The 12,523-nt window shown below is 31.0% G+C and overlaps 1 protein-coding gene across 1 annotated transcript in view; it reads right to left on the minus strand.

The window, feature by feature from the left end:
- Nucleotides 1–12,523, minus strand: part of LOC129968674 (pyrokinin-1 receptor-like) — a 143,564-nt gene that overhangs the window by 5,033 nt on the left and 126,008 nt on the right. The gene's annotated exons all lie outside the window — the stretch shown is intronic.

Consider the following 12,523-nt stretch of genomic DNA (forward strand, 5'->3'; position numbering starts at 1 on the left):
AAGAAATTAAGGACCATACAATTATATTTTAACATTACAGATCAAATACATCACTAATTTCTTTCGTGTTACTTTTAGATGCTTGAATAAATAGCTCTAAGAACACCTGTTATATTCTTCTTGCATTTGTTGTTCCTAATGGTGCCATGGGCAAGCTCGCTGGCGAAGGCAGCGATTTTAAGCCAAGGAAGCGTCTCTTGTTTTAGTAGCGCCAACTAGAACCAAGAGTACGTCTTAGCTATTCACGCATCACATTCGCCTGCACAACCCCTTTTTACAGGGGGGCACATTCATACATCTCACAGATAGAACAGATGGAGAACAACCATGCCCAAACCGGGACTCGAACCCAGGATGCCGAAATCACGGGGAAGACGCGCTACCCCCATGCCAAGACGACGTCCCACTTGCATTTTATAATATTTATCGATCATGTAAATATGTTTCGAGATCACAATACTTTTAGCCTCTAAATGGCAACTGCTAGACGTTAATTTTTAAAAACTGCTAATAAATGCTTACTTTACAAGCACAATCTGTAAGCAAAAAAAAAAAAAATAAAAAAAAAAAAAATTGATAAATTGGTTTTTCCTTTCTCTACCCCAAAAATTAATAGATGTGTTTTTTGCTTATTTTTTTTCAGAGTATGATAAAAATAATCGAAGTGTAGTATAATAATGGATGTACTTTTCGGAAGAATAATCTGTCTTTCATGAAGGGCATTAAACATTTCCTTGTATTCTGATGAAAGATAAATGTTAATTGAACAGAACGTTTCCTTTTTGAAATTTTAATTAAAAATTAAGCAAAATTCTGACATTTTTTCCGCTATTACATCTTAAAATATCAGAGAACAAATTTGAATTTTTAGACCATTTTAAAATTTAAAAAAATTATCTATACTTCCAATCGAAATTCTGTTTTATAATCTCCTTAAATCAAATCAGTAATCGTGCTATTTTTTTCCATTATTGGGAGCTTATGAAAATTTAATTACCATAGCTTTTGAACTTAAAGGAGAAAGACATGCTTATCATGTGTGCACTGTACATGAAGAAGAATCAGAAAAGGAAATCGCTTTATTATATGAGACAATGTGCAATTTGAAACCGATTACTCAGACACTTAAGTTTTTAATGATGTCATGAGACTCGACTGCTTCCTTTAATCAAAGGATCATGAATATCTAATTATGCTTAACAGATTTAATTTGAATTAAACTCAACCCGATTCGATATTTATAGGATCTCCAAAGGGGGCTAGTTATATAACTTTTTTACGCGTTTTTATATGGGAAATTTAAATGGACTAATACATAATGAACACTTTCAACGCTACTGACGAGATATCTCGTCTTTCTGAGACTTCTAATTATAGGTTTCTATGGGCTAAAATTTGTTTCTTATGCCAGTTTGAAAAAAAGTAAAGGCATTCTTTACATATGTATTAGAAAGTTCAACCAATCTAAACTGGCATAGGAGACAATTTTTAACCCACAGAAACCTATAACTGGAAGTATCAGAAAGACAAGATATCTCGTCGGTAGCGTTGAAAGGGTTAATGGTTGGTTAATGGTCTTAACTGGAAAGTGTTAATGGTTAAATAAAATATTTTAAAGATATTTTATTTAATGAATTTGTTTGAGATATGCTTTAAATCAAAATGGAGTGCTGCCCAACTTTTACATTTTTCAAAAGAAAAGAAGAATTTCGATGTACCACTGGAATAAAACTTAAATTTTGGGAAACTATTTTCATAAATTTCCATTTCAACTTAATTTGAGTGATTTATAAAAAGTGTTGAGAAAGCGCTAAAAACGGGTTAACTGTAATTTGTGCTAATTTGCACTCAAGAGTCTACAAATCCAGCGAGAATGGGTTCCCTAAAATTTTCTAGTATACTCTCTAATAAAGAACTCTCTCCCTTACATAATATTGTGAAAATTGATTGAGGCCGCGAATAGCTTGCGTGGCATTGGCGAACAATAGTTATAAAATATAGATGTTTGGCGCAAATCTAAAATTTTTACTGAATTTTTCGTATGATATTTGGTGATTAATCTCTGACATTCAAGTTAATACATAAGGATGCAGCTCGATTATGTATTTTCCGATTGAAACCAAAACTGCAGATGTAGTCACATATCGAATTTCATTTATTTGTCATTGCATTTTTGAATTATTGCGTTCTTCACATGTATTAGAATAAAATACAGACCAAAAAACGGTCAATCTGTAGACAGATATGGTTCAAAATCTCGAGTTCGAATATTTACGATGGTTACAATACTTCCTTTTTTCTTTCTTTCTTTCTTTTTTTCTTTTTGTATACTTTGTAAACGAGAAATTGAAAACGTACGCTTTCACATTTAAGATAAAACTTGCAGTATCGGGAGTTGTAAAGAAAGGAATTTATAAAAGGAAATTACTTTGCGACGAATTGATTTGTAGCGTCTTGAGTGTGCCACGACATTTTAAACAATTTGACCATCATTTCCTTTCATTAAAAAAAAAAAAAATATTCAAAGTTCTGTATATTCTCCTATACAAAAACCTTGCGCACTTTTGCGCATGTGCCAAGAGGTGTTGATTTCACAAAAATGAGTGTAAATGGGAAGATGGAGGTCGATGTGTTTACAGTTATTTAACAATACATAAATCCCATTTATCGGCGCAATTAAATGGTTTCATAACCGGTGATAATCCATAAAATTGAACTAATCAAGTGGGAATTAATATACAAATTTCGGAACAGTATGAAATAGTGCAGCTCACATAAATATTAAAAACTAAAAGAAAATAGATCTAACAGGACGAAAGTCATGACTTATAAAAAAGAAACGCGGTAAGAGGATGAGTGAGTATCACCCCTTTGTGAGGTAAAGGTGATTGTCTAGGACCAACAATATTTCAATATTAAAGACCCTTTGAGGTGTAACGATAAGATCTTAGTAGTGGGAACTAGAGATTCGAAAGCCGAAGTCCTGGCATAGGGGTAGCGCGTCATCCCCGTGATTTGGGCGTCCCGGGTTCGAGTCCCAGTTCGGGCATGGTTGTTCTTTTGTGTTCTATCTATGAGGTGTGTGAATGCGCCCCCCCCCTGTAAAAAGGTGTTATGCAAGCGAATGTGACGCATGAAATAGCTAAGTCGTACTCTTGGCCCTAGTTGGCGTTACTGAAAAAACAAGAGACGCTCACTCGGCTTAAATCGCTGACAGATAACTGTCGAAGGGCTTGTAAAGTGCCATAAGTCACAATACAATACAACAGAGATTCGAAATCTATTTCGACAAAGATCCGTGATATTGTGAGAATGATGCGCATTAAATAAGTTATCGAGGATTAACGTCTTCCTGTTGAAGCGATTTGGAAAGGCAAGAGAAACATTTCTTGGCTCAGGTATCGTTCTCGTCATCTAATTATTGCTCAGAATTATGAAATCCATCTCAAAAATAATCCTCTTGTAAATTCAAAACGAGATACAATATAATTAAATTTTACTATGATTGTAGAAGTAAATAATAAATGTAGCTTCAAATAAGGAGAAAATTGACATTAAAAATTAAAAAATAAGCAAAATAATATTTTTTTTCCATTTTAAAACAGGGAAAAAGAAATTGTTAAATAAATGTGTATGACATTTGCAAATTTATTGCAAATTTTATCTCGGAATAATTTCTATTTACCAGCCATATGCTGAAATAAAAGTAGCCAATAAGAATACTGCATAAATAAATGACATCATATTGCTACTGATTGGATCCTTAATGGATTGCATATTTTCTTTAAGTGCTGACGCATATGTTTTTTTATATATGTCTATCTATTATGTATATAAATAATGTGCTATATGTCTTTTTTTTTCGGGTCTATTGATGGCAGTTACTTACAGGAATAGGAAAATATACCGGAGTCGAAAGTATGTAAGCTATTACCCTTCTTCGGAATTGATTGATTTCGAAATATTATCAATACTCCTGTGTATATCGTATAAATTCCATTTAATCCTTTATTCATCGTGTTCGTACGTCGAATAATTGTTTCTGAAAGTTAAAAATTGAAATTAAATCATTCTAAGATGCTATAATTTGATATAAAATTTATAAATAATTTACGAGCTTTTAAAATGTTCCATCGATTATTAATTTAATTAACCCTTCTTTGCATGATTTCTTCTTCTTTTTTTGTGAAATAAATCAGGGTGATTTAATTCATGCCCTAGATTAAAGGAAAAATGTATAAAAAAAATTCTAGTATAAATATATAATATAAAATAATTAAAAAAAAAGTATGAAGGAAATATCCACCATCATGCAAATTTACATGTTAAACTCAGTCATTGTCCCTCTCTTCAAAATTTCTAGACTCAATATAGCTTTTATTAGCAAAAAAATCTAAGATTAATTATAAGAAATATTCAAGAAATCGCTCGTTTCTTTCGACCACAACAAACAGCGGAATGACAAGTTATAATGATTGTGACATTTGATATTTTTTTTACAGCTACTTTCCTTATTACGCAACAGTCGTGAAAAAAGTTATCAGCAATAACCAATTTACAGTACAACTATTTTGAGTACAATTTTTTATTCACTAAATGTTATGATGGAGATTTCCATCATCATGCAAAGAAGGGTTAATAGAAAGCAACACATTCTCAAAACGGGAGTTGGCATCTAATCCAATAATACAAAATGAGCGGCAGTTAAGGGGTTAATAACCGATTTGGTTATTTTGCATTTTAAATATTATAACTCTGTCAGACAAATTAAATAAAAAAATTTTCAAAGGGGTTTGAAACCTCTAGTTCGAAAATGTTTTAGTCTTAAGTCGTTTACCTTTTTTATTTTAAAAATAAAATCTTAATTACTGTCAGTTTCAGTATCCCGAGATTAACACTTTCGATAATTTTACTTCGCTTAGGGGTGGTGCGAAGAAAGATCAGAGGCTGTTTCCTATTCTGATTCCACGAATAATTTCAGTTCGTCCTGTTGATAAATGTAAACATCTACATTTCATCTTGTCACTTAACCTTTTTTTTTTTTTTTTAATGAAATAAATTCTTCCTGACGCATGCGCAGAAGTGAAAAGGGTTTTCGAATCCGAGAATGAACAATATATAGCAGCAATAATGTGGACATAGATAATGTATTTGATATGTTGGGAACGTACGTGAATATAAGTGCAGTAACTCAAGCAGTGCTTAAATATATATATGAAAATTTATTAAAATTCGATAAGAATTATATATTTAATTCATATAAAATTACATATTATTTTTTTAGTAATTTATTTATGTTTGGTAATACATATAACTGATTGCGCATTTCTGCAATAGCGAAGGATTTTTTATTACTCTGAATATATATACTTTCATCCTAACCAAACTATATACATATTCCAAAAACTACTCATATAACATGCAGATATATTTATTCCTTTGAGAACATATGTAGATTCAACCTTTGCATAACCCGAGTCAAAAATGGAAGCCGATGCTATATGTTGTGAATCACACTACTAACCATGCAATAAATTTACTAGAACCGTTCCATATAATTTCTTGTTAGTTCTGAAAAGTGATGGCCCTTTTTAAAAAAACGTTTTTCCGTTCACACGCGTAAGTGATATATGCACACACTATTCGATCGTGAATGCATTCGAATCTTGCTATTTTTTATTCTTTCTTGAAAACTTTGACAGCCCTATTGTGTGTTATGAAAACAAAGATACTTTTTTTTAAGCGTTAAAAGTATGTTTGTCACGTACTTCTCCACAAAGTTTCAAAAATAACGTCAGCAGGGAAAGAAATAAATCATAGGTCTCGGCGGAGAAGGACATAAAGTTTATAGGCAAACCAGAAACAGTTCGTGCACATTTTAGAATTCGACTCAAACTCATAAAACAAATTTAAAAAAAAATATTTTTCTACACATGAAGAATTATGACTGACTGGTTTACATTGTACAACCAATGTCGATGATCTTTGATGTGATATAAAATATAGCAAGTAATATACAAAAAAGAATTTTTTAAGTCAGTTTCTACTTAGGTCAACAAATTTTTTTTATTTCAGTTACTTTTTATTATATAATTACAAATAATATAAATATGTCTATACATATGACAGAATTACAATATTAAATGGCAAAATAGAGCTTGGCGACCATTTGGCGACATGGCGACGGATTTGTCGACTTTAGCGACCAAATAGAAATTATTGGACAATTTAATTAATTAATTAATATTTGAAAAAAATCTGTATTAACATCAAGTGCCATCCACTACAAGTTTTAAAAAAAGGTATTTGAACTTGAGTGGATGAATAAAAAGTATTTTATTAACGATCGAAAATTTGAACAAGATTGAAAGAGTGTGAGCTAATAGAAGGAATTGAGAAACGAATCCGATATTCAATTCATTAGACAGGAACCAAATTTTTACCTTTTTATTTCCTCGTATACGTAGTATAAAGAAAATACAGTAATTGTCGAAAAATTCGAACACGAGATTTTGACGAATCTCCACGTTTTATATCTTCCTGAGTTCGAAAAACACATTTTTGGAAAATGTGCGTCGAAGTCTGTGTGTCTATCTGTGACAAAGATAACTCAAAAACGCTTTGCACTAGACAGATGAAATTTGGTATACGGTCTTTACATCGAATTTACAGATTTCTATAAAATTTTGGAGAAAATTCAGTTCAGATGATGTCCGTCTGTCCAGCTGTTCAAATATAAGTTAATTTTGAGCAAAATCTGTTCAGAGGAAGTCCGTCTGTTCGAATATAACACGGTAATTATAAAAAGAAGATTAATATAGAAATAAAATTCGTGAGACACAGTAAGCACCTATAGTGTAAACACCTGCCAAATTTTGAGCCAAATCCAACCACGAGTTCACTGTCAGTTGGTCTGTATATTCAGAAACATGCAAACGCGATAATTCAAAACGCAATGACTTAAATATATCAAATTTGGTACAAGATTTTCTGTTCAGCTGTTCAAATCAGTTGAAAAAAAAAACGCATCTAAAATACAAATTTGATTTTTGGATACTTTTAGGGCATGCTAGGGATTAATTGCTAAATTACTCGCTAAGGATGACACGATAGATTTAAAAACACTAAATTTGCGTCAAAAGTTAATATTTCGTAACTATTGTAAGCCAATGCCATGTAAGGCGTTTTCTGTCATGACAAATTTATTAAAGAGTATGCTAGAAAGTTTTGGAAAGACAACTCCTGCTGATTTTTTTTTTAAAACTATTCCACCACTATTTTTAAAAAATTCTGTGATTTTGATGCATGTCTTTTTGTTAATGCTTTTCTCGATTTTAAAGTAATGATTTAGAGATGCTTAAATGTTAACTTAAGTCAGTAAATCAAACGAAGAAAAGTAAAATTTTTGTGAGTCAATGAAACAGATGTCCAATGACAGCAGTGGCTTCGAGCTATGGCAACCATTGCCAAAACTTCTCGAGTAAAAATATCGGCGATTTTTAAATATCGTTTGGTTTAATTGATATTTTAAATAAAAGTTCCTTCATTAAAAAAATATTATATATGAAAAGATTTTAATGCCGAGTGGTGGTGGGTATATCAGCTAGTATACTACTAAAAAATACATTTCTCTTTGAAATTAAGATATACATTTTTAAAGAGAGTTAAAGATTAACGGGTGAAATAAATAATGCAATGAAGTGGTCTTTTGTTATATTTGAAAGCAGTAACTAAATATCAAGCATCTGGATTCTATTTATATATTAACCAGAGAAATCAAAGAACCAATCTCCCCATTCAATTTCACAAATTTTTGCTTTATATGAAAGCTTGTAACCACTAAAATGTCGTTAAGAATTGTTTGCACTTCACCGCTTTCAATTTTCAAGAAAAAATGCAATAAAATTACTGCACTGTACATATTCTATGGAAAAAGATCGTATCAGAGTTACCTGATCATAACCTTTGAACCAATTTCGAAAATATTTGTTTCATATGAAAATTCTCGACTCCTTCATATCACATTAATAGTCGTCTACTTTCTTCACTCACCGTTTCAAAGCTTCGACAGACATCGCAAAATAAAATTTGCAACCCCCTCCTCCCATCTTTAAGAAATGCATCGATTTCGCAAATATCATTCACCAATTTGCAGACACTACAGACCGTTCAAAATGTTCAATGTTCATTGTTTAATTAAAAACAGAACTTTCTTTTATTATGATAAAATATAATTCATCGATTAAATTGTATCATAATAACTTGATACGACTATTATTATTAAAACGATATATTTGGGATCTTTAGCAGCAAAGGCTGTCATTCCTTAATGCCAGAGAATCAAATAAATATCAAAAAACTTCAGCGAACGAAGAAAAATTTGAAGAAAGCACTTTAGAAAAACAGTTTTTTAGATCAGAATTTTAAGAGACAAAATTTCTTGGTGATTGAAAGTCAGCTTACTCCAAAGATAAATTCTTTGAGTTGAATGCTTCAAACAGCGCAAGAGAATATGTTCAATGGCATTTTTTTCGTTGCAGAAGAGACAGCCAGTGCTGTTATGAAATCCAAATTTATTCAGTAGAGCTGGGATGAAGATTATCCGGGATTGATACATCTAAATTAATATTATTAATATGACTGATGAATAACTGGTAATCGAAGGCGTCTAGTTAAGTTAAAAAAGGATTTTGTATAAAATAAATCCCTATATATTTAAGAAGTGAGGGTATTTTAATGAAAAAAAGAACATGGTAACATTGCAAATTACTTGTAAATGCTCCTTATAAATTCATACAAAAATTATTTTGGGATGTATATCACATTTCAAAGCAAAGAAAAAGTATATCATATTAGCAACAGCTTATATACACATTCTTTCCTGAATTTTTATCTCTCATATTTGCTCCACATCGCGTCTGTAGAGGGTTAAAGATGATGTCCAATACCGAATTCTTTTTTTTTGAAAAGATAATTTTGGAAGTAATGCTATAATCATAAGAAGTTCCGAAACCTATTAACCTCTCGGTTTTGGTTGTCAAGAATGTTATATTCTGACATTTTTCCATTAAAAAAAGAGCTTTAATACCACATATTGGCTTTGACTATCTTTTTCTTACGAACAATTACATTTCACTATTCCCCTCCCCCCTTCTCCAAGAATTCACTTTTTGGGACTGTTCTTGGAGCGCCCCATTTTGACTACTTCAAGTTCGATATCTGTAACATTTGTTTCAATTTCATTATTAATTTCAGAGAATTTATCTCCTGAGATTGCACCAACAGCTGCAGGCAACAATATGATTTCAGCAAATCTTAATTCACAGAATTGTTGCTTTATGTTTTCTGTAGTTATCCAAACATAATTTTTTTTTCAGAAAAAATATTTTTGTTCGATTTGTTTGTATTTTAAACTGGTCGTAAAACAATCAGCAGTTGCATAATTGAGAGAAGCATTTTAAGATTCAGTAAATACGACGTAAATATTTTTTTTTTTTAAGGATATTGCCGTTAAAGATATTTGAAAGTCTGAAAAAAAATGTATTTGATTTAGTTTAGTCATGTTAAAGTCCTGATTTTTGAAGCTACTCGAAGACCATTTTGTGACGGACTCTAAATTTTGCCAGTGATCAGATGACGACGATGACATCTGAATCGTTATTCCTATTCGAAATTCCAAACTACACTAACAAGAGACGGATAAAAGCTTTTTAGAATTATCTCGCTATGGCCCAACATTTAAATTTGAAGACAAAAACCAAATTGTAGAATTTATTCAGAATATATTTCTTCAAGATGTAAAATTGGAATTCATTTTATCATGTTTAATATTTTTCTTTCCTCCGAATGCAATCTTAGTAATATGACAAACCATTCCATAACAGTACAGTTTTACATTCTTTTTAGTGATTATAGGTGAGAATATTTGATTATGTGATATACATTATGTGATAATTGGTTTGGATTATACTTTATAAATGATTTTCTTACATGGAAATATATAAAAAATTTGAGAAAAACAGATCGAAATATTAGTTATTTTAATAGTATGGCTTCGTATTTATAAATCTGCGAAATTTTTCTACGAAATGGCAGCCCTATTCTGTGCTATAAAAACAAGGTATATTGTGTATTTATATTACTTTTCAAAACCTTAAAATTATTTTCGTCACGTTCGCTCTTTTCCATGGTTTTAAAAATCACGTTCGACGAAGAACATAAAGTTTACAGCCAAACCTAAAATAGATAATGCACATTTTAGAATTTCTCAGAAACCACAAACCCATTCTGTTTCTCTGCTGTTGTTCACGATTCACAATGAAAAATACTCCAGAGATTCAATTCGGAAACAACAGTTTGAAAGCAACGGTATTAATCAGTGGACTGTTTTGATCAAAGTGGTCTGCCTTTGTTTCTAAAACAGCAGCTTTCGAAATGTTTTTGTTTACCGAGAACATTCCACGTGATTCAATTTGTGGAACAAAAAGTTTTGTTTTGGCCGAAAGGTAAAATAAGGAGGGTAGGGGCATCTTATTGGATTCAATTTTTGTTCTGTTTGAAAGCTATTGTTGATAGAATATGTAGGAAGCAGAATGGAACGTATATTTTTCTTCAAGATGGCATGGAAAACAACAATAAAAAATAAACAATACCATATTTTAAAAGTGATTCTTACTTATTTCAGATAATTATAAATTTCATACTATTAAAAATATCTGTCTATTTATCTATCTACCTATATATATATATATATATATATATATATATATATATATATATATATATATATATATATATATATATATATATATATATATATGGTGAGCAAAATTCCTGCTTGTTTGTAAAAAAACTGTCGATCGAAAAATATTATAATTAAATAAATGCTTGCATAGATTCACTGTAAATACTATTACAAAGTTTTTAATAAGGTAAAATTCAGCGTGTTTCACTTTTGTTACACTAAGAATGTCAAAGGGGTATAATATTGTCAGGAGGTTACCAGATAATGGCACTTACAGCCTCTTTTATTACTTCAATTTCCCAACGTCAGCAAATGGTGCGGTAAATACCTCTGTCTTTAATATAGCCCCCCCCCTCCCCTCCAAAAAATCAAGAAGAGTAACAGGAGTGCATCAAGGAAATGACGTTAATTCATATATAATATTATTTTGTTTGCAGCAGAAGGTAGGTTTGAAGACATAGACGAGACGTTGTATTTTTAAATTAATTTTAATATCTATTTCATGAAAGCATAATTATTTACAAGCAGAGACGCGGACAAGGCACGTACGCCACAGTGCGGCACAAAAGCAAAAGTAGAGAAGAGAGCGAAACAAATGATCACTAGTCTTATATAACATAGGATTTCCGGCCACGTGCCGATGGAATACATATATGTTGAGCTTTGACAAGGGCTACGGAAGTATCACTTTCATTTGATACGTAGTACTGATGGCGCATTAGTTTTACAGAGGAATTAATTAAACTGAAAGTGGAATTGGATCACGGAATAAGAGAATATTTTTAGAATGAAGTTACTATGGGCTAAATTAAGATAAAATCTTGGAAAGTAATTAAATTGAAATTAGAATTAAAATATCATTACATATTATATATATATATATATATATATATATATACTTATAATAAAGCTCAATGTGTGTGTGTGTGTGTGTGTTGGCGCTCTACAGGCCAGACCGTTTGACATACAGCTACCAAATTTGGTACATGTATACCTTGGAGGTTGGGAATGTGCACCTGGGGTTTCTTTTTTCGAATTTTTAATTAGAATTTTAATTATTAATTAAAAACTAACTTTCCCGCCAAAAAAAATCTTCCATTTTCCCCACCGCCAACTTTTCCGCCAAAAAAATCTTCCATTATCCCCAGCGCCAAACGAGAAAGGCTTCAGTTTTTTTTTTTTTTTCTCCCAACAGTAATGAGGCTAGGGTTAAAAATTTTCGGCGGATTATTTCAATCGGTTCTGTTTATTTTCTTAATGTTTGATGCATTTAAAATTAAACATTGTTAATGAATCAATCTTTCAGATTCATTCTGAAGTACTTTTGAATTAAAATAAAACAGAATAAAGGAAATTAAAAATTTCTAATCCGCATAGCGTTACCCCAACTGGCGTAGGAAAAATCACGTATTTGCGTTACGTAACCGGCGAAGAAAATTCACGCATGCGCATTCTGTTCTGATTGTTGCCATGACAACGTTATCAATGGATGATTTAAATTATTTTTGGGTTAGTTGCATGCTTTTGTAAGTAAATTGTATTTATGTTAGTTATATATTTTTTGTATATGCTTATAGTTTTAAGTACATCGTTTTTTAAGTAGTTTTTCTAAAACCTGTTTTCAACCGTTTATTTTAAACGATTCGTTTTATTTTCTTAGTGTTTGATGCATTTAAATTTAAACATTGTTAATTAATCGATCTGCTCATAATGAATCTAAGAAAATTTCGTTGACCAACTCTTGAGATATTACATAAATTTAGAGAGATATTCTTTAGT

Source organism: Argiope bruennichi, chromosome 5 (genome assembly GCF_947563725.1).
Source record: "Argiope bruennichi chromosome 5, qqArgBrue1.1, whole genome shotgun sequence".
Taxonomy (NCBI): domain Eukaryota; kingdom Metazoa; phylum Arthropoda; class Arachnida; order Araneae; family Araneidae; genus Argiope; species Argiope bruennichi.